This window comes from Pseudophryne corroboree, chromosome 4 (genome assembly GCF_028390025.1).
Source record: "Pseudophryne corroboree isolate aPseCor3 chromosome 4, aPseCor3.hap2, whole genome shotgun sequence".
NCBI lineage: Eukaryota > Metazoa > Chordata > Amphibia > Anura > Myobatrachidae > Pseudophryne > Pseudophryne corroboree.
The window spans coordinates 308,584,561-308,607,947 of record NC_086447.1 but is presented as its reverse complement, the minus strand read 5'-3'; the positions used below and the strand labels follow the sequence as shown (position 1 = coordinate 308,607,947).

Sequence of the window (23,387 nt, the reverse complement as noted above, 5' to 3'; positions counted from 1 at the left end):
GGGTTAGCCATACCTGCCACCCTCAGGGGGTTATCCACACCAGGAGGGTTAGGGTAGGGGACGGGCTAGGGATTTAATATTTGTCCCATCCAGGGTTGATATGCTGATGTCTGTCACGTGACCGCCATCATCCTGACCACCAGGATAACATACCCAACCCAAATGAATAGCGTTCGGGACTTAACCTGCAAAAGCACACAGGTTGCAAGTTTCTGAATGAACCTTGGGGTTTATATTGTTTATTTCTTCAAATTGTAAGTGTTTTATTCAAGATGACAGACTAGCAAAAGAAAAAAAGGTGCATATTGATTTTCAGGTGCAGCTATTATAAAAATTTACACAAACTTTTTTTTGCTGGTTTTAAAAGGTATTTATGCCGAACAAAAATCGAAGTATTTCTTGCTGCGTGTTAGGGGTGGGAGAGGTGACGTCATTGAATGATTTCGTTCATTATATTGTTCACGGTGTATGTACTTTATCTTTCATTCTGCAGCTGGGAAAATTTCAAGGGAAATCTAAATCTTTATTGGTTCAAAATCATCTAGTGTGTACCTGCCTTTACAGACAGTTTCAGTGTCTCATAACAGGCCTGCTGCCTCTATCCCCAGGTAGTGAGACCCTGAGCCAAGCCCTGACGCAACTTATATCCGCATCTTACAGGTGCAGGCACTCATTATCCTGCTCGAAGACTAAAGACCTAAAAATCTGAAACATGCTTTATGGGTGAGCCCTCCCTCATCTCTCACACCAATACCCCCTTGACCCCTTATCCTACTTTTAGTAAAAGCCCAAACTCTAATAAAGTCTGTTTAGCAGGAAGAGCTTTCCTGGTGGTTTAAAATATATAGGCCAGAAAACTGGGACAAACACATCTCTCGTTTATCACTTTACCAGTGCTTCTATCGCAGGATGTACCATAAGTATATACATGCACATTTCCATTTTGTTCTCTTTACAGCAATTTCAGTCTTAGGAGTAAGGATACAGTTGTTGGTGGGTTTTTTAACATTAAAATTTTAGGTTTTTGAATGTGTCCAGCTGAATTTAGGCTTGTTCGTACAGGGTTGAGAGGACACACTTTGGCAAAGGTGTTTACGAAGTATTCCTTACTCATGTTCATAACTTGGTTGAATCTCCTTTAACAGAATAAATGGAATTTGGGGCTGTATTTGGTTATTGTCTATAGTTCAGCAAGCATAGCCACACATTCTATGTATTCCGAATTTCTTTTGTGGAGTTGCCAATTTCCCCTTTTCTCTTACGTCCTAGAGGATGCTGGGGACTCCAAAAGGACCATGGGGTATAGCCGGATCCGCAGGAGCTTGGGCACACTATAAAGACTTAAACTGGGTGTGAACTGGCTCCTCCCTCTATGCCCCTCCTCCAGACCTCAGTTAGATTTTGTGCCCAGGAGTGATGGGTCACACACTAGGGGAGCTCTACTGAGTTTCTCTGAAAGACTTTATATTAGGTTTTTTATTTTCAGGAAGACCTGCTGCCTACAGGCTCCCTGCAGTGGGGGAGTGAGGGGGGAGAAGCAGGACCTACTTCTTCTTAGTTCAAGGGCTCTGCTTCTCGGCTACTGGACACCATTAGCTCCAGAGGGTTCGATCACTTGGTGCGCATAGCTGCTTGTTCCCGGAGCCGCGCCGTCAACCCCCTCACAGAAGCCAGAAGACAAAAGCCGGGTGAGTATTAGAAGAACAGAAGACTTCAGGACGGCAGAAGACTTCAGTAACGAAGGTACAGCGCAGCGGTCGCGCTTCGCTCCATGCTCCCACACACCAACGCACTCACAGGGTGCAGAGCGCTGGGGGGGGAGCGCCCTGGGCAGCAAGTTACTGATTTTTTCAAAACTAGACTGGGATTAAAAGGCTTTCTCGGTGCCTGAGCACCGTGTCCCATACCCCCGCCAGCATAGCGCATCAGACGCGCCAATGTCTCCCGCGCCGACGGCTCGTGTGGGTGCAGGGCGCAGGGGGGGGGCGCCCTGGGCAGCATGTTATACACTGTGTTTCAAGGGTATACTATGTATACTTTAGGGTAGTAGTGTCCCGTCCCCCGCTGGCATGAAGCGTCGCTACGCGCCACTTCTCCCGCACCGCAGGCTCACGAGGGTGCAGGGCGCAAGGGGGCGGGGTGCCCTGGGCTGCATAAAAAACACTGTTTTTAACGGTGTGGACCTTATATATAGTGTGTAGACACTGTATAAGGTCCCCTGCTGGGAAAGAGAAGGCATATTTTAGCGGGATGAAGCGCCGAGAAGGGGCGGGGCTTCACCCTTACAACTCTTTCAGCGCCATTTTCCTCCATGTCCCCGCCGTTTTTCAATCGTGAGGGGGGCACCGTGTTCAGATTATAACACTTAGGGGCTTAAATGGGAGTATGCCATGTACCCTGGGGTTCCCTGGTCAGAATGCCACTATACCTTTTTAATCGACATATGTCAACAGGATTCCGTATTCTGTCACTAAAGGAGGATCGCTGTCTGCTTCATTGACGCCTATTGGTCCTCGATGCAGTTTATGCAGTGTCAGCAGGTCGGTAGTTGATTTCTTGGCTAAGGGAACATTTTTTGGGTGACACAGTGGTATGCGGGCAATCCCTGTCGGCACCAACTGTTTTTACTGAGAGTTACTTAACAGGCTGTAACTGCCTTAAGTCAGTGTGTGTGTATGTATGTATGTATGTGTGTATATATATATATATATATATATTCTATAATGTATTTGTGTATATATATGTTTGGTACAGTTCCTTGGGCATGCAACTCAAGCACTGATATGGTAGTGGGTGGGAGAGTCGTTGAAAGTTATTTAGGTATCTTCTACTAGGACCTCTCTGGGTCGCCAGAGGGTTTTTTACCTGGTTACTACTCCCGGTTTGTCGACAGTAGGGTTTCTGTCGACCATATGGTCTCCTGTCTGATCTACAACTGGGGCATGTCAGCACACAGTCATACACATACAGTACACAATATGGTCACTAAGGACCCTACGGTTCGAGACAATCCACTTATATGTATGTTATATATGTATGTATAGGGGATACGTGTGTATTTGTGTATTACATTATGATTTCTAATGTCGACTGAAGTAAAGTATTGTTTCTCATGTGCTGGTCGCTCTGTTGACAAAGCTCTAGGTCGGCCATGACGGGTTGGTATCACATCCTCTCAAGGAGTCCGACGCTTTATTCTTTTCCTGCCACGGATAGAATACTGTGAAAGTTAACTCCTGGTCGACACGGGGCCCTGTCTCAAAGGATCGTATACAGGAAAGCTAAGTGATATTTTATTTCTATACTGTGGGCTTATTTGCGTTTCATGCACATGAGTGTTTGGTTTCGGTAAGTCTTCACATAGATTTACCCTAAAGAGAGAGGGGAGCTTCCTTATGTTGGTTCTTCTCTATAACATTGCGGCAGGCTGTCGTTTGAATGCAGGATGTGTGACCGGGGGATTGCTGAGGCTGACTCCGAGAGTTACTGGAGTTTTTCCCTGGGACGGTGTACCGCTGTTTTGGGGGATGCCTCAGTTCAGTCAATCTCGGTGGATATTCCTGGTAAGTCTAACTTCGGAAGTTAGCTCACAACGGTTGGTGACGCATTCTTTTGTGGGATGCAGTCATTTTAATCGGTTAGATACATTTCTTTTCTCTAACGTCCTAGAGGATGCTGGGGACTCCGTAAGGACCATGGGGATAGACTGGCTCCGCAGGAGACATGGGCACCCTAAGAAAGACTTTGACTCTGGGTGTGTACTGGCTTCTCCCTCTATGCCCCTCCTCCAGACCTCAGTTTGATACTGTGCCCAGTGGAGACTGGGTGCATTTTTGGAGCTCTCCTGAGTTTCCTGTAAAGAAAGCATTTTAGTTAGGTTTTTTATGTTCAGGGAGCCTGCTGGCAACAGACTCCCTGCATCGAGGGACTGAGGAGAGAGAAACAGACCCACTTCTCTGGGCACTGTACATGTATATAAAGAGCCCCCGCCATGTTGTTGAGAAATTTGAGCGGGACAGAAGCCTGCCGCAGAGGGGGCTGGGCTTCTCCCTCAGCACTCACCAGCGCCATTTTTCTCCACAGCACCGCTGAGAGGAAGCTCCCCGGACTCTCCCCTGCTTAACACACGGTGAAAGAAGGGTTTTAAAGTAGAGGGGGGAGGGGGGGGGGGGGGGCACATAATTGGCACATATACATAACAAAAGTGCTACTGGGTAAACATACTGTGTTTTTTCCTGGATCATATAGCGCTGGGGTGTGTGCTGACATACTCTCTCTCTGTCTCTCCAAAGGGCCTGGTGGGGAAACTGTCGTCCGAAAAGAGCTTCCCTGTGTGTGTGGTGTGTCTGTATGTGTGTCGACATGTCTGAGATTGAAGGCTCACCTAAGGAGGAAGGGGGAGTGTATGAATGTTAGGTATCCGTCGGCAGTGCCGACATCTTACTGGATGGATATGTGGAATGTTTTAAGTGCTAATGTTAATTTCTCTGACGTCCTAGTGGATGCTGGCAACTCCGTAAGGACCATGGGGAATAGCGGGCTCCGAAGGAGGCTGGGCACTCTAGAAAGATTTATGACTACCTGGTGTGCACTGGCTCCTCCCACTATGACCCTCCTCCAAGCCTCAGTTAGATTTTGTGCCCGGCCGAGGTTGGATGCACACTAGGGGCTCTCCTGAGCCTTTAGAAAGAAAGTATAGAAATTAGGTTTTTTATTTTCAGTGAGACCTGCTGGCAACAGGCTCACTGCAGCGAGGGACAAAGGGGAGAAGAAGCGAACCTGCCTGCTTGCAGCCAGCTTGGGCTTCTTGGGCTACTCGACACCATTAGCTCCAGAGGGATCGACCGCAGGCCCAGCCTTGGTGTTCGGTCCCGGAGCCGCGCCGCCGTCCCCCTTACAGAGCCAGAAGCAAGAAGAGGTCCGGAAAATCTGCGGCAGAAGACATCAGTCTTCACCAAGGTAGCGCACAGCACTGCAGCTGTGCGCCATTGCTCCTCACACACACTTCACACTCCGGTCACTGAGGGTGCAGGGCGCTGGGGGGGGGGCGCCCTGAGAAGCAATAATAACACCTTGGCTGGCAAAAATACCACAATATATAGCCCCAGAGGCTATATATGTGGAAAATACCCCTGCCAGAATATAGGAAAAAGCGGGAGAATAGTCCGCGGAAAAGGGGCGGAGCTATCTCCTTCAGCACACTGGTGCCATTTTTCCCTCACAGCTCCGCTGGAAGGAAGCTCCCTGGCTCTCCCCTGCAGTCTACACTACAGAAAAGGGTAAAAAAGAGAGGGGGGGCACTAAATTTAGGCGCAGTATACATTTATATAGAAAAAGCAGCTATAGGGGACATAACTCAGTTAGTCCCTGCATTATATAGCGCTCTGGTGTGTGCTGGCATACTCTCACTCTGTCCCCCCAAAGGGCTTTTGTGGGTCCTGTCCTCTGTTGGAGCATTCCCTGTGTGTGTGCGGTGTGTCGGTACGGCTGTGTCGACATGTTTGATGAGGATAATGATGTGGAGACAGAGCAGATGCCTTTAGAAGGGATGTCACCCCCTGCGGGGCAGACACCTGAGTGGATGAGCTTATGGAAAGAAATGAGTGCACATATAGACTCCTTACATAAGAAATTTGACGACATGACAAATGTGGGACAGCCGACTTCTCAGCTCGTGCCTGTCCAGGCGTCTCACAGGTCATCAGGGGCTCTAAAACGCCCGCTACCTCAGACCGCAGACCCAGATGTCGACACTGATACTGACACCAGTGTCGACGACGAGTCTAACCTGATGCCCACTAAGGCCATTCACTGCATGATTGAGGCAATGAAAGAGGTGTTACACATTTCTGATATAAATACAGGTACCACTAAAAAGGGTATTATGTTTGGGGAGAAAAAACTACCCGTAGTTTTTCCCCCATCAGATGAATTAAATGAAGTGTGTGAAGAAGCGTGGGCTTTCCCTGATAAAAAAAATTGGTAATTCCTAAGAAGGTACTAATGGCGTTCCCTTTCCCGCCAGAGGATAGGTCACGTTGGGAAACACCTCCTAGGGTGGATAAAGCGCTCACACGCTTGTCTAAAAAGGTGGCACTACCGTCTCCGGATACGGCCGCCCTTAAGGAACCTGCTGATAGAAAGCAGGAGGCGATCCTGAAGTCTGTATACACACACTCAGGCATTATACTTAGGCCAGCTATTGCGTCAGCATGGATGTGCAGTGCTGCCGCTGCGTGGTCAGATAAACTGTCAGAAAATATTGACACACTAGACAGAGACACGATCCTGCTAACCATAGACCATATCAAAGACTCAGTCTTATATATGAGAGATGCACAGAGGGAAATCTGCCGGCTGGCATCTAAAGTAAGTGCATTGTCCATTTCAGCTAGGAGAGGCTTATGGACTCGCCAGTGGACAGGAGATGCAGATTCTAAAAGGCACATGGAAGTTTTGCCTTATAAGGGTGAGGAATTATTTGGGGATGGTCTCTCGGACCTAGTTTCCACAGCAACGTCTGGGAAGTCAGCATTTTTACCCCATGTCCCCTCACAGCCTAAGAAGGCGCCGTTTTATCAGGTTCAGTCCTTTCGGACCCAGAAAAACAGGCGTGGAAAAGGCGGGTCTTTTCTGTCCAGAGGCAGGGGAAAAAGGCTGCAACAAACAGCAGGTTCCCAGGAGCAAAAGTCCTCCCCCGCTTCTTCTTCCAAGTCCGCCGCATGACGGTTGGGCTCCACAGGCGGAGCCAGGTACGGTGGGGGCCGCCTCAAGAATTTCAGCGATCAGTGGGCTCGCTCACAGGTGGATCCCTGGATCCTTCAAATAGTATCTCAGGGGTACAAACTGGAATTCGAGGCGTCTCCACCCCACCGGTTCCTAAAATCTGCCTTGCCGATTGCTCCCTCAGACAGGGAGGCGGTGCTAGCGGCAATTCACAAGCTGTATTCCCAGCAGGTGATAATCAAGGTACCCCTACTTCAACAAGGCCGGGGTTACTATTCCACACTAATTGTGGTACCGAAGCCGGACGGTTCGGTGAGACCCATTTTAAATTTGAAGTCCTTGAACATGTACATAAAAAAATTCAAGTTCAAGATGGAATCGCTCAGGGCGGTTATTGCAAGCCTGGACGAGGGGGATTACATGGTATCCCTGGACATCAAGGATGCTTACTTGCATGTCCCCATTTACCATCCTCACCAGGAGTACCTCAGATTTGTGGTACAAGATTGCCATTACCAATTCCAGACGCTGCCGTTTGGACTGTCCACGGCACCGAGGGTATTTACCAAGGTTATGGCGGAAATGATGATACTCCTTCGAAAAAAGGGAGTTTTAATTATCCCGTACTTGGACGATCTCCTAATAAAGGCGAGGTCCAGGGATCAGTTGTTGGTGGGAGTAGCACTATCTCAGGAAGTGCTGCACCAGCACGGCTGGATTCTGAATATACCAAAGTCACAGCTGGTTCCGACGACACGGCTACTGTTCCTGGGTATGATTCTGGATACAGTCCAGAGAAAAGTTTCTCCCGGAGGAGAAAGCCAGGGAGTTGTCATCTCTAGTCAGAGACCTCCTGAAACCAAAACAGGTATCTGTGCATCACTGCACACGGGTCCTGGGAAAGATGGTAGCTTCTTACGAAGCAATTCCCTTCGGCAGGTTCCATGCCAGAATCTTTCAGTGGGACCTATTGGACAAATGGTCCGGATCGCATCTTCAGATGCATCGCTTAATAACCCTGTCTCCAAGAACCAGGGTGTCTCTACTGTGGTGGCTGCAGAGTGCCCATCTTCTAGAGGGCTGCAGGTTCGGCATACAGGAATGGGTCCTGGTGACCACGGATGCCAGCCTTCGAGGCTGGGGGGCAGTCACACGGGCAAGAAACTTCCAAGGACTATGGTCGAGTCAGGAGACTTCCCTTCACATAAATATTCTGGAACTAAGGGCCATTTACAATGCCCTAAGTCAAGCAAAATCCCTGCTCCTACACCAGCCGGTGCTGATCCAGTCAGACAACATCACGGCAGTCGCCCATGTAAATCGACAGGGAGGCACAAGAAGCAGGATGGCGATGGCAGAAGCCACAAGAATTCTCCGATGGGCGGAGAATCATGTACTAGCACTGTCAGCAGTGTTCATTCCGGGAGTGGACAACTGGGAAGCAGACTTCCTCAGCAGACACGACCTCCACCCGGGAGAGTGGGGACTTCATCCAGAAGTTTTCCAGATGCTGGTAAACCGTTGGGAAAAACCACAGGTGGACATGATGGCGTCCCGCCTCAACAAAAAGTTAAAAAGATATTGCGCCAGGTCAAGGGACCCTCAGGCGATAGCTGTGGACGCTCTAGTGACACCGTGGGTGTACCAGTCGGTTTATGTGTTCCCTCCTCTGCCTCTCATACCAAAGGTATTGAGAATAATAAGAAAGCGAGGAGTAAACACAATTCTCGTGGTTCCGGATTGGCCAAGACGAGCGTGGTACCCGGAACTTCAAGAGATGATCTCAGAGGACCCGTGGCCTCTGCCGCTCAGACAGGACCTGCTACAGCAGGGGCCCTGTCTGTTCCAAGACTTACCGCGGCTGCGTTTGACGGCATGGCGGTTGAACGCCAGATCCTGAAGGAAAAGGGTATTCCGGAAGAAGTAATTCCTACGCTTATTAAAGCCAGGAAAGATGTTACGGCAAATCATTATCACCGCATATGGCGGAAATATGTTGCATGGTGCGAGGCCAAAAAGGCCCCAACAGAGGAATTTCAACTAGGTCGATTTCTGCATTTCCTGCAAGCAGGAGTGAATATGGGCCTAAAACTAGGCTCCATTAAAGTACAGATCTCGGCTCTGTCGATTTTCTTTCAAAAAGAACTAGCTTCAGTACCTGAAGTTCAGACATTTGTGAAAGGAGTGCTGCATATTCAGCCCCCGTTCGTGCCTCCTGTGGCACCTTGGGATCTCAACGTGGTGTTGAGTTTCTTAAAATCACATTGGTTTGAGCCACTAAAAACCGTGGATCTAAAATATCTCACGTGGAAAGTGGTCATGTTATTGGCCTTGGCTTCAGCCAGGTGAGTGTCAGAATTGGCGGCTTTATCATGTAAAAGCCCTTATCTGATTTTCCATATGGATAGGGCAGAATTGAGGACTCGTCCCCAGTTTCTCCCTAAGGTGGTGTCAGCGTTTCACCTGAACCAGCCTATTGTGGTGCCTGCGGCTACTAGGGATTTGGAGGACTCCAAGTTGCTAGACGTTGTCAGGGCCCTGAAAATATGTTTCCAGGACGGCTGGAGTCAGAAAATCTGACTCGCTGTTTATCCTGTATGCACCCAACAAGCTGGGTGCTCCTGCTTCTAAGCAGACTATTGCTCGCTGGATTTGTAGTACAATTCAGCTTGCACATTCTGTGGCAGGCCTGCCACAGCCAAAATCTGTAAATGCCCACTCCACAAGGAAGGTGGGCTCATCTTGGGCGGCTGCCCGAGGGGTCTCGGCTTTACAACTTTGCCGAGCAGCTACTTGGTCAGGGGCAAACACGTTTGCAAAATTCTACAAATTTGATACCCTGGCTGAGGAGGACCTGGAGTTCTCTCATTCGGTGCTGCAGAGTCATCCGCACTCTCCCGCCCGTTTGGGAGCTTTGGTATAATCCCCATGGTCCTTACGGAGTTCCCAGCATCCACTAGGACGTCAGAGAAAATAAGAATTTACTCACCGGTAATTCTATTTCTCGTAGTCCGTAGTGGATGCTGGGCGTCCATCCCAAGTGCGGATTGTCTGCAATACTTGTAAATAGTTATTGCTAACTAAAGGGTTATTGTTGAGCCATCTGTTGAGAGGCTCAGTTGTTTTCATACTGTCAAACTGGATATAGTATCACGAGTTGTACGGTGTGATTGGTGTGGCTGGTATGAGTCTTACCCGGGATTCAAAATCCTTCCTTATTATGTCAGCTCGTCCGGGCACAGTGTCCTAACTGAGGCTTGGAGGAGGGTCATAGTGGGAGGAGCCAGTGCACACCAGGTAGTCATAAATCTTTCTAGAGTGCCCAGCCTCCTTCGGAGCCCGCTATTCCCCATGGTCCTTACGGAGTTCCCAGCATCCACTTCGGACTACGAGAAATAGAATTACCGGTGAGTAAATTCTTATTTTATTGCACAAAAGATTAGACAAAGCTGAAGCTGGGGTACAGTCAGGGAGTCAACCCATGCCTGTCCCAATGTCGCCTGGACCTTCGGGGTCTCAGAAGCACCCACTATCCCAAATAGTTGACACAGATACCGACACGGATTCAGACTCCAGTGTCGACTACGATGATGCAAAATTACAGCCAAAGGTGGCTAAATGTATTCGATATATGATTATTGCAATAAAAGATGTTTTGCACATCACTGAGGAACCCCCTGTCCCTGACACGAGGGTACACATGTATAAGGGAAAGAAACCTGAGGTCACCTTTCCCTCATCACATGAGCTGAACAAATTATGCGAAAAAGCGTGGGAAACTCCAGACAAAAAACTGCAGATTCCCAAAAGGATTCTAATAGCGTATCCTTTCCCTTCGCAGGACAGAATCCGGTGGGAATCCTCCCCTAGGGTGGACAAAGCTTTGACGCGCTTCTCAAAAAAGATAGCGCTTCCATCTCAAGATACGGCTACCCTCAAGGATCCTGCTGACCGCAAGCAGGAGGTTACCTTGAAGTCCATTTACTCACATTCTGGTACGTTACGCAGACCGGCTATTGCGTCGGCCTGGGTTTGTAGTGCTGTAGCAGCATGGACAGATTCATTATCAGCGGATATTAAGACCCTTGATAAGGATACCATTTTAATGACCCTAGGGCATATAAAAGATGCTGTCTTATATATGAGGGATGCTCAAAGAGACATTAGTTTACTGGGTGCCAGGATAAACGCTATGTCTATTTCTCTAACGTCCTAGTGGATGCTGGGGACTCCGTAAGGACCATGGGGAATAGACGGGCTCCACAGGAGACTGGGCACTCTAAAGAAAGATTTAGTACTATCTGGTGTGCACTGGTTCCTCCCTCTATGCCCCTCCTCCAGACCTCAGTTAGAATCTGTGCCCGGACAGAGCTGGGTGCTTTTAGTGAGCTCTCCTGAGCTTGCTAATAAGAAAGTATTTTAGTTGGGTTTTTTATTTTCAGAGAGCTTCTGCTGGCAACAGACTCTCTGCTACGTGGGACTGGGGGGAGAGAAGCAAACCTACTAACTGCGGCTAGGTTGCGCTTCTTACGCGCTACTGGACACCATTAGCTCCAGAGGGATCGAACACAGGACCTGACCTTGTCGTCCGTTCCCGGAGCCGCGCCGCCGTCCCCCTCGCAGAGCCAGAAGACAGAAGCCGGCAGAAGCAGAGAAGACATCGAAATCGGCGGCAGAAGACTCCTGTCTCCATATGAGGTAGCGCACAGCACTGCAGCTGTGCGTCATTGCGCCCACACTAACCCACACACTCCGGTCACTGTAGGGTGCAGGGCGCAGGGGGGGGCGCCCTGGGCAGCAATTGATACCTCCTGGCGAAAGCTGCATATATACAGTTGGACACTGTTATATGCATGAGCCCCCGCCATTAATTTTGCACAAAATCGCGGGACAGAAGCCCGCCGCTGAGGGGGCGGGGCCTTCTTCCTCAGCACTCACCAGCGCCATTTTCCTTCCACAGCTCCGCTGAGAGCAAGCTCCCCAGGCTCTCCCCTGCAGAATCACGGTAGAAGGGTAAAAAAGAGAGGGGGGGCACATAAATTTAGGCGCATTAATCATAATACAGCAGCTACTGGGTAAACACTAAGTTACTGTGCGATTCCTGGGTCATATAGCGCTGGGGTGTGTGCTGGCATACTCTCTCTCTGTCTCTCCACAAGGCCTTGTGGGGGTCCTGTCCTCATTTAGAGCTTCCCCTGTGTGTGTGGTGTCGGTACGCGTGTGTCGACATGTTTGACGAAGAGGGCTATGTGGAGGCAGAGCAAGTGCAGTTGAATGACGTGTCGCCGCCGACGGTGCCGACACCTGATTGGATGGATATGTGGAAGGTGTTAAATGATAATGTAAACTCCTTACATAAAAGGTTGGATAAAGCTGATACCTTGGGCCAGTCAGGGTCTCAACCCATGCCTGATCCTACAGCGCAGAGGCCCTCAGGATCACAAAAGCGCCCACTATCCAAAATGGTTGACACAGATGTCGACACGGATTCTGACTCCAGTGTCGATGACGATGATGCAAAATTGCAACCGAAAATGACAAAAGCTATCCGCTACATGATTATAGCGATGAAGGATGTTTTACACATATCAGAGGTAAACCCTGTCCCTGACAAGAGGGTTTATATGTATGGGGAGAAAAAAGCAAGAGGTGACTTTTCCCCCTTCACATGAGTTAAATGATGTGAAAGAGCGTGGGATTCCCCTGATAAGAAAGTCCTGATTTCCAAAAGGTTACTTATGGCGTACCCTTTCCCGCCAGAGGACAGGGTGCGCTGGGAATCCTCCCCTAGGGTAGATAAAGCTCTCACACGCTTATCTAAGAAGGTGGCCCTGCCGTCACAGGATACGGCCGCCCTAAAGGATCCTGCAGATAGAAAGCAGGAAAGTATCCTGAAATCTGTTTATACACATTCAGGGACTCTACTGAGGCCGGCAATTGCGTCGGCGTGGATGTGTAGTGCTGTAGCAGCGTGGACAGATAATCTGTCTGAGGAAATGGATACCTTGGACAGGGATACTATTATGCTGACCCTGGGGCATATAAAAGACACTGTCCTATATATGAGGGATGCCCAGAGGGACATTTGCCTACTGGGCTCTAGAATTAATGCAATGTCAATTTCTGTTAGGAGGGTCCTGTGGACTCGGCAGTGGACAGGTGATGCCGACTCCAAAAAACACATGGAGGTGTTTCCTTACAAGGGTGAGGAATTGTTTGGGGACGGTCTCTCGGACCTGGTTTCCACAGCTACTGCTGGGAAGTCAAACTTTTTGCCATATATTCCCTCACAACCTAAGAAAGCACCGTATTACCAAATGCAGTCCTTTCGCGCACAAAGAAGCAAGAAAGTCAGAGGTGCTTCCTTTCTTGCTAGAGGCAGGGGTAGAGGAAAAAAGCTGCACCTTACAGCTAGTTCCCAGGAACAGATGTCCTCCCCAGCTTCCAGTAAATCCACCGCATGACGCTGGGGCTCCACGGGTGGAGCCAGGAGCGGTGGGGGCGCGTCTCCGACATTTCAGCCACCAGTGGGTTCGCTCACAGGTGGATCCCTGGGCTTTACAGATTGTGTCTCAGGGATACAAGCTGGAATTCGAGGTGATGCCCCCTCAACGTTACCTAAAATCGGCCCTGCCAGCTTCCCCCATAGAAAGGGAAGTAGTGGTAGCGGCAATTCACAAGCTATTTCTCCAGCAGGTGGTGGTAAAGGTTCCCCTTCTTCAACAGGGAAAGGGATACTATTCCACAATGTTTGTGGGACCGAACCGGACGGTTCGGTCAGACCTATATTAAATTTAAAGTCCCTGAACATTTATCTGAAAAGATTCAAGTTCAAAATGGAATCGCTCAGAGCGGTCATTGCAAGCCTGGAAGAGGGGGATTTTATGGTGTCTCTGGACATTAAGGATGCTTACTTGCATGTCCCCTTTTATCCGCCTCATCAGGAGTACCTCAGATTTGTGGTACAGGACTGTCATTACCAATACCAGACGTTGCCGCTTGGGCTCTCCACGGCACCGAGAATATTTACCAAGGTAATGGCAGAAATGATGGTCATCCTGAGAAAGCAAGGAGTCACAGTTATCCCATACTTGGACGATCTCCTCATAAAGGCGAGGTCCAGGGAGCAGTTGCAGATCAGCGTAGCGCACTCTCAGGAAGTGTTGCAACAGCATGGCTGGATTCTGAATATCCCAAAGTCGCAGCTGATTCCTAGGACGCGTCTGCCCTTTCTGGGCATGATTCTGGACACAGCCCAGAAGAAGGTTTTTCTCCCGGCGGAGAAAGCTCAAGAGCTTGTGACTCTAGTCAGCGACCTCTTAAAACCGAAACAGGTGTCGGTGCATCACTGCACGCGAGTCCTGGGAAAGATGGTGGCATCGTACGAAGCCATTCCCTTCGGCAGGTACCATGCGAGGATCTTTCAATGGGATCTGTTGGACAAATGGTCCGGATCGCATCTTCAGATGCATCGGCTGATCACCCTGTCCCCCAGGGCCAGGGTGTCTCTTCTGTGGTGGCTACAGAGTGCTCACCTTCTCGAGGGCCGCAGGTTCGGCATACAGGACTGGGTCCTGGTGACCACGGATGCGAGCCTCCGAGGGTGGGGGGCAGTCACTCAGGGAAGAAACTTCCAAGGGTTGTGGTCAAGTCAGGAGGCTTGTCTGCACATAAATATCCTGGATCTAAGGGCCATATTAAACGCCCTGAGTCAAGCGGAGCTCCTGCTTCGTAACCAACCGGTGCTGATTCAGTCAGACAACATCACCGCGGTGGCTCATGTAAACCGCCAGGGTGGCACAAGAAGCAGAGTCGCGATGGCGGAAGCCACCAGGATTCTTCGGTGGGCGGAGAATCATGTGCAAGCACTGTCAGCAGTGTTCATTCCGGGGGTGGACAACTTGGAAGCAGACTTCCTCAGCAGGCACGACCTTCACCCGGGAGAGTGGGGACTTCATCACGAAGTCTTCACTCAGATTACAAATCGATGGGAACTGCCACAGGTAGACATGATGGCGTCCCGTCTCAACAAAAAGCTACAAAGGTATTGCGCCAGGTCAAGAGACCCTCAGGCGATAGCTGTGGACGCCCTGGTAACACCGTGGGTGTTCCAATCGGTGTATGTGTTTCCTCCTCTTCCTCTCATACCCAAGGTGCTGAGAATCGTAAGAAGAAGAGGAGTGAGAACAATACTCATTGTTCCGGATTGGCCAAGAAGGACTTGGTACCCGGAACTGCAAGAAATGCTCACAGAGGACCCATGGCCTCTGCCTCTCAGACAGGACCTGTTGCAACAGGGGCCATGCCTGTTTCAAGACTTACCGCGGCTGCGTTTGATGGCATGGCGGTTGAACGCCGGATCCTAGCGGAAAAAGGCATACCGGAGGAAGTTATTCCTACGCTGATAAAGGCTAGGAAGGACGTGACAGCAAAACATTATCACCGCATATGGCAAAAATATGTTGCTTGGTGTGAGGCCAGGAAGGCACAGAGGAAGGCTACAGAGGAATTCCAACTGGGCAGATTTCTGCACTTTCTACAGTCTGGAGTGACTATGGGCTTGAAGTTGGGATCCATAAGGATCCATAAATTACGGACTCGTCCCCAATTTCTGCCAAAGGTGGTGTCATCTTTTCATTTGAACCAACCTATTTTAGTGCCTGCGGCTACTCGTGACTTGGAGGATTCCAGGTTACTAGATGTAGTCAGGGCTTTGAAGATTTATGTAGTCATAACGGCTGGAGTCAGGAAAACTGACTCGCTGTTTATCCTGTATGCCCCCAATAAGTTGGGTGCTCCTGCTTCAAAGCAAACCGTTGCCCGCTGGATCTGTAACACGATTCAGCAGGCTCATTCTGCGGCTGGATTGCCACATCCAAAATCGGTGAAAGCCCATTCCACAAGGAAGGTGGGCTGTTCTTGGGCGGCTGCCCGAGGGGTCTCGGCATTACAGCTTTGCCGAGCTGCTACTTGGTCGGGTTCAAACACCATTTGCAAAATTCTACAAGGTTGATACCCTGGCTGAGGAGGACCTATTGTTTGCCCATTCGGTGCTGCAGAGTCATCTGCACTCTCCCGCCCGTTTGGGAGCTTTGGTATAATCCCCATGGTCCTTACGGAGTCCCCAGCATCCACTAGGACGTTAGAGAAAATAAGATTTTACTCACCGGTAAATCTATTTCTCGTAGTCCGTAGTGGATGCTGGGCGCCCGTCCCTAGTGCGTACTTTCTGCAATACGTGTATATAGTTATTACTTAATAATGGGTTATGTTATGTTGGCATCCATTGTTTGATGCCCTGTTGTAGTTCATACTGTTGACTGGATAAGTGTATCACAAGTTATACGGTGTGATTGGTGTGGCTGGTATGAGTCTTACCCGGGATTCCAAAATCCCTTCCTTATAATGTCTGCTCTTTCGGGCGCAGTTTACTTAACTGAGGTCTGGAGGAGGGGCATAGAGGGAGGAACCAGTGCACACCAGTAGTACTAAATCTTTCTTAGAGTGCCCAGTCTCCTGCGGAGCCCGTCTATTCCCCATGGTCCTTACGGAGTCCCCAGCATCCACTACGGACTACGAGAAATAGATTTACCGGTGAGTAAAATCTTATTTTCTGCTAGGCGTGTCTTATGGACCCGACAGTGGTCAGGTGATGCCGACTCCAAGAGACACATGGAGTTGTTGCCTTACAAGGGTGAGGAATTGTTTGGAGAGGGCCTCTCGGACCTAGTCGCTACGGCAGGTAAATCGACTTTTTTGCCATATATTCCCTCACAATCTAAAGTGTCTCATTATCAAATGCAGTCCTTTCGTTCCAATAAAAGCAAGAGAGTATGTGGATCGTCCTTTCTTGCCAGAGGTAAGGGCAGAGGGAAGAAGCTGCATAACACAGCTAGTTCCCAGGAACAAAAGTCCTCCCCGGCCTCTGCAAAATCCACCACATGACGCTGGGGCTCTCCTGAGGGAGTCCGCCCCAGTGGGGGCACGTCTTCGACTTTTCAGCCACATCTGGGTTCACTCACAGGTGGATCCCTGGGCAATAGAAATTGTTTCCCAGGGTTACAAGCTGGAATTCGAAGAGGTGCCTCCTCGCCGGTTTTTCAAATCGGCCCTACCGACTTCCCCCCTGGAAAGGGAGATAGTGTTACATGCGATTCGCAAATTGTGTCTTCAACAAGTGGTGGTAGAGGTTCCCCTGCTTCAAAGAGGCAAGGGGTACTACTCAACTCTGTTTGTGGTCCCGAAACCGGACGGTTCGGTCAGACCCATTTTGAATTTAAAATCCCTGAACCTTTACTTAAAACGGTTCAAGTTCAAGATGGAATCGCTCAGAGCGGTCATCGCCAGCCTGGAAGAGGGAGATTTTATGGTATCTCTGGACATAAAGGATGCATACCTGCATGTTCCCATATATCCTCCTCATCAGGCGTACCTGAGATTTGCGGTACAGGATTGTCATTACCAATTTCAGACGTTGCCGTTTGGGCTTTCCACGGGCCCGAGAATTTTCACCAAGGTAATGGCGGAAATGATGGTGCTCCTGCGCAAACAGGGTGTCACAATTATCCCGTACTTGGACGATCTCCTCATAAAAGCGAGATCACGGGAGAAGTTGCTTAACAGCGTCTCACTTTCACTGACTGTGTTACAGCGACGCGGCTGGATTATCAATATTCCAAAGTCGCAGCTGAATCCTACAACTCGTCTGCCCTTCTTGGGCATGATTCTGGACACAGACCAGAAGAGGATTTTCTTCCGACAGAAAAAGCGCAGGAACTCATGACTCTAGTCATGAACCTGTTGAAGCCAAAACAAGTGTCAATACGTCATTGCACACAAGTCCTGGGAAAAATGGTGGCGACATACGAAGCCATTCCCTACGGCAGATTCCATGCAAGGACATTCCAATGGGACCTATTGGACAAATGGTCCAGGTCACATCTGCAAATGCATCAGTGGATCACCCTGTCCCCCAGGGCCAGAGTATCTCTCCTGTGGTGGCTGAAAAGTGCTCACCTTCTAGAGGGCCGCAGGTTCGGCATTCAGGACTGGATCCTGCTGACCACGGACGCGAGCCTCCGAGGTTGGGGAGCAGTCACACATTGAAGAAATTTCCAAGGCCTTTGGTCAAGTCAAGAGACTTGTCTTCACATCAACATCCTGGAACTAAGGGCCATATACAACGCCCTACGTCAAGCGGAGATCTTACTTCGTGATCGACCAGTTCTGATCCAGTCAGACAACGTCACCGCAGTAGCTCATGTAAACCGCCAAGGCGGCACAAGGAGCAGGGTGGCAATGGCGGAAGCCACCAGAATTCTTCGCTGGGCGGAGAATCATGTAAGCGCTCTGTCAGCAGTGTTCATTCCGGGAGTGGACAACTGGGAAGCAGACTTCCTCAGCAGACACGACCTGCATCCGGGATAGTGGGGACTTTATCAAGAAGTCTTCGCGCAGATTGCAAGTCGGTGGTGACTGCCCCAAATAGATATGATGGCGTCCCGTCCCAACAAAAAGCTACAAAGGTATTGCGCCAGGTCAAGAGACCCTCAGGCGGTAGCTGTGGACGCCCTAGTGACACCGTGGGTGTTCAAGTCGGTCTATGTGTTTCCTCCTCTTCCTCTCATACCCAAGGTGTTGAGGATAATAAGAAAAAGAGGAGTGAGAACAATACTCATTGTTCCGGATTGGCCACGAAGGACCTGGTATCCGGATCTGCAGGAAATGCTCACAGAAGATCCGTGGCCTCTTCCTCTAAGGCAGGACCTGTTACAACAAGGTCCCTGTCTGTTCCAAGACTTACCGCGGCTGCGTTTGACGGCATGGCGGTTGAACGCCGGATCCTAGCGGAAAAAGGTATTCCGGATGAGGTCATTCCTACGTTAATAAAGGCTAGGAAGGACGTGACATCTAAACATTATCACCGAATATGGCGTAAATATGTTTCTTGGTGTGAGGCCTGGAATGCTCCTACTGAATAATTCCATCTAGGCCGTTTTCTTCACTTCCTACAGACTGGAGTGAATTTGGGCCTAAAGTTAGGCTCCATTAAAGTTCAGATTTCGGCCTTATTCATTTTCTTTCAAAAGGAATTTGCCTCTTTACCTGAAGTACAGACTTTTGTGAAGGGAGTACTGCATATTCAGCCTCATTTTGTACCTCCGGTGGTGCCTTGGGACCTTAACGTGGTGTTAAGTTTCCTTAAGTCACATTGGTTTGAACCACTTAAAACAGTGGAGTTGAAATATCTCACTTGGAAGGTGGTCATGTTGTTAGCCTTGGCTTCGGCTAGGCGAGTTTCGGAATTGGCGGCTTTATCACATAAAAGCCCCTATCTGGTTTTCCATATGGATAGAGCGGAATTGCGGACCCGTCCTCAATTCCTACCTAAGGTGGTCTCATCCTTTCATATGAACCAACCTATTGTCGTGCCTGTGGCTACACGTGACTTGGAGGATTCCGAGTCCCTGGATGTGGTCAGGGCTTTGAAAATTTACGTGGCCAGAACGGCTAGGATCAGGAAAACAGAAGCACTGTTTGTCCTGTATGCAGCCAACAAGGTTGGCGGCTCTGCTTCAAAGCAGACTATTGCTCGCTGGATCTGTAACACGATTCAGCAGGCGCATTCTACGACAGGATTGCCGTTACCGAAATCTGTTAAGGCCCATTCCACTAGGAAGGTGGGCTCGTCTTGGGCGGCTGCCCGAGGGGTCTCGGCACTACAGCTGTGTCGAGCTGCTACTTGGTCGGGGTCAAACACCTTTGCAAAGTTCTATAAGTTTGATACCCTGGTTGAGGAGGACCTCCTGTTTGCTCAATCGGTGCTGCAGAGTCATCCGCACTCTTCCGCCCGTTTGGGAGCTTTGGTATGATCCCCATGGTCCTTACGGAGTCCCCAGCATCCTCTAGGACGTTAGAGAAAATAAGATTTTAAGCCTACCGGTTAATCTTTTTCTCGTAGTCCGTAGAGGATGCTGGGCGCCCGTCCCAAGTGCGGACTACTTCTGCAAGACTTGTATATAGTTCTTGCTTACATAAGGGTTATGTTTATAGTTTCATCGGTTTTGGACCGATGATATGTTGTTTTTTCATACTGTTAACTAGATAGTATATCACAAGTTATACGGTGTGGCTGGTGTGAATCTTGCCCTTGGATTAACTAAAATCCTTTCCTCGTACTGTCCGTCTCCTCTGGGCACAGTTTCTCTAACTGAGGTCTGGAGGAGGGGCATAGAGGGAGGAGCCGGTGCACACACAGAGTCAAAGTCTTTCTTAGGGTGTCCATGTCTCCTGCGGAGCCCGTCTATCCCCATGGTCCTTACGGAGTCCCCAGCATCCTCTACGGACTACGAGAAAAGATTTACCGGTAGGTTATTTTTTTTCTCCTTTTCTGTGCAGCCTGTGGAAGGTGAACAGGTAAGAGGTCTGCAGCCTTGTTAGTTTCGCAGAAGAGGAGGTCGTTTCTGTTTTTATCACATACACCACATGTCGCAGAGTCTATAGAGCGGGGTCCCGCTCCGGTGAGGACTCGGTTACTACTTGCAGTTAGTCCAGGAATGGACTAGGACCGGTGAGTTCCTTATAGAATCCAGAGGGGGACATTCTGGTGTTACAGATGTTTCCCCTCACTGATTTTCAAATGGATATTGCCGTTTCCCCTTTGGAGGAGGAAGTAGTACGCGACGCCATACCAGAGGTGCGTCAGGTCAGGGCCTTGTCCTCCTGTCCCGAAAAAAAAAAAAAAAAAAAAGTTTACATGCGGTGTTCTACGCATTCAGATTACCTGGCAGAATAGCCAGGATTGTCTTTGACATTTCACTGGAGTGATGGTTGTGTGATGGTTTTCTTGCTGAAGTAAGAGCCATTGTTATTCTGTAATGAGATGTTCGCCTGTTTGAGGCGAGGTCAAGAAACAAGTGGTACAAATCGTTGTCTCTTTCTGACTGTTCTTCAACACAGGGAAAGGCGGTTGTTCCCTTTGTCATAGATGTCGGAGGTGGTATCAAGGTAGATACTGACTGAGGATCCGGAGTCGGATCAGGTTTGCAGTGCCGCTCCATCAATATGTTCCGTTGATGAAGAAGTTGGGTGCAGCCTAAGAGGCCTTTTTGGTGAGGTCAAATGCCAGAGGGGTTTTCACGGGACCTGTTGGGAATGTGGTCTGGGTCTCACCGGCACATGCACCGGAATATAACTCTAATGGCCAGGATATCGCTCCTCTGGTGTCTGCTCAGTTCTCACCTCCTAGAGAGACGAAGGTTCGGGATCCAGGATTAGATCCTGGTGTCCATGTATGCAGATCGCTGAGACTGGGGAGCAGTCCTTGCATGGGAAGTATTTCAAGTGGAAACGGCAAGCTGCGAAGTTTGTCTACAATAAGGTTTCTTGAAGTAAGAGCTGTTTCCACGAACATATTTTTTGTTATCTGCCCGTGTTAATTCTGTCTGACGACTTGACAGCAGTGGCGTAAGTAAGCCGCTAAGGCGGAACAAGGATCAAAGCGGCAATGGCAGAAGCTGAAATATTTTTCCGCTGGGTGAAAAGACTGGTAAAGTCTTAGTTCCGGACGTAAATGACGGAGAAATAGATTTCCTCTGCAGACGCGGTCTCCATCCGGGAGAAATACGGTCGCCTTCGAGAAATTTTACAAAAGTGACAAGTCTTCAAGGAGTGCCTCAATTGGGTATGTTGGCGTCTCGCCTCAGCGAGAGACCTCAGGAATATGGTTCCAGGTCAAGGGACACTCAAGCTATAGCAGTGAACGCCATCGTGACACCTTGGGTGTTTTTAGTCGGTCTATGTGTCCCCTCCGTTTTCACGTTTTCACTCTGCTGAAGGTGATAACCGTAAGAAGAACTGAGGTTTCGGCGATCTTTATTGTTCAGGTCTAGCCAAGGAGGGCTTGGAATCCAGTGCTTCAAGATTTATTCATAGAAGATCCCTGGCCTTTTCCTCTACGGGAGGAACAGTTACAGCAAGATCATATCCTAGTCCGATCGGGTATTCCCTGTGAGGTCATTTCCGCACTTCTTCAGGCTATAAAAGAAGTTACGGCGAAGCCTTAACACCGTATTTGGCGTAAATATGTGTCTTGGTGTATATCTAAGAAGCTTCCTACGGCAGATTGCAGCTGAGTCGTTTTTTTCTCCATTCTTTGCAAGCAGATGTGGATCCTGGCCTACAGTTTAGCTCCGTTTCAGGGCAGTTTTGGCCTTGTAAATTAAGAAGAAGAAAAAAAAAGCATTGTCAACCTCTCCGGAAGTTCAGACTTTCGTGAAAGGAGTACTAAACATCCAACCTCCATTGGTGCCCCATTGGCACAGTGGGCTCTTGACGTGGTGTCTCACTGGTTGGAACCTTTATTAAAGGTTGTTAAAATTTCTCTCTTGGAGAGTGGTCATGCTTTTTGTTCTCTTTGGGCGACCACAAGGCGGTTGTCGGAAGTAGCGGCTTTGTCTCACAGGAGCCCCTGTTTGAGCTTCCAAGTGGATCGAATTGAGAACTCTGATAGTTCTGCCGAAAAGGGTTGTTGGGGTTTATCAAACTCCTGCCTAGTTTAATGCCCGTTGTAACTTCAGTATTGGCTGATTCAATGTCTCTTGATGTAGTCAGGCCTTTGAAGATTTATGTAGTCAATTGGGCTTAGTTGCGGAAAACAGAGGCTCTGTTTGTCCGGTATGCTCCCAGCGTGCTTGGGGCGCCTGCATCTCTGCAGTCTGTTACATGCGGGATCTGTGATGGGATTCGGTGTGCTAGTTCTACGGCTGGATTGCCGTTACCGGAGTTGGGGGAGACCCACTCTACTAGGATGATAGGCTCTTCTTGGGGGGATGCCCGAGGTGTTTCGGCGGGTTAACTTTGCCGAGCGGCTACTTGGTCGGGTTTCGAGCACCTTTGCTAAACTCTACAAGTTTGATATCCTGGTTGATGGGGACCTCGTGGGTTGCTCAATCAGTGCTGCAGAGTCGTCCGCACTCTCCCGCCCGTTCTGGAGCTTTGGTATAGACCCCATGGTCCTTTTGGAGTCCCCAGCATTCTCTAGGACGTAAGAGAAAATGGGATTTTGGAACCTACCGGTAAATCCTTTTCTTCTAGTCCGTAGAGGATGCTGGGCGCCCGTCCCAGTGCGTACTGTGTCTGCAGTTATTGATTTTGGTTGAACTTTGTGGTGTTTCTTCTCTGTCAGGCTATCGCTGACGTTGTTCATGCCTTGGCATGTGGTTTCTTATTAGTGGTTGGGTTGACACACAGGTTGTGTTACCTATTCTCTCAGCATATGGCTGTGGGTTTTTCATACCGTGGGCTGGTATTCTGTTGAAGGCCATGTCTTGCGGTATGCTCATGGTGTGAGCTGGTATGACACTCAATTATAAATTCTTTCCTCGAAATGTCCATATCTCCTGGGCACAGTTTTCTAACTGAGGTCTGGAGGAGGGGCATAGAGGGAGGAGCCAGTTCACACCCAGTTTAAGTCTTTTTATAGGGTGCCCAATCTCCTGCAGATCCGTCTATACCCCATGGTCCTTTTGCAGTCCCCAGCATCCTCTACGGACTAGGAGAAAAGGATTTACCGGTAGGTACCAAAATCCCATTTTTTTATTTTGGCAGCAGCTGCTGATTATAAAATTAGCATTTCTCCTTGCAACTGCTGCTTTTATTTT

The 23,387-nt window shown here is 49.3% G+C and overlaps 1 protein-coding gene across 7 annotated transcripts in view; it reads left to right on the top strand.

The window, feature by feature from the left end:
* TBL1XR1 (TBL1X/Y related 1) overlaps positions 1-23,387 on the top strand; it is a 358,018-nt gene that overhangs the window by 227,889 nt on the left and 106,742 nt on the right. The window lies entirely within an intron of this gene.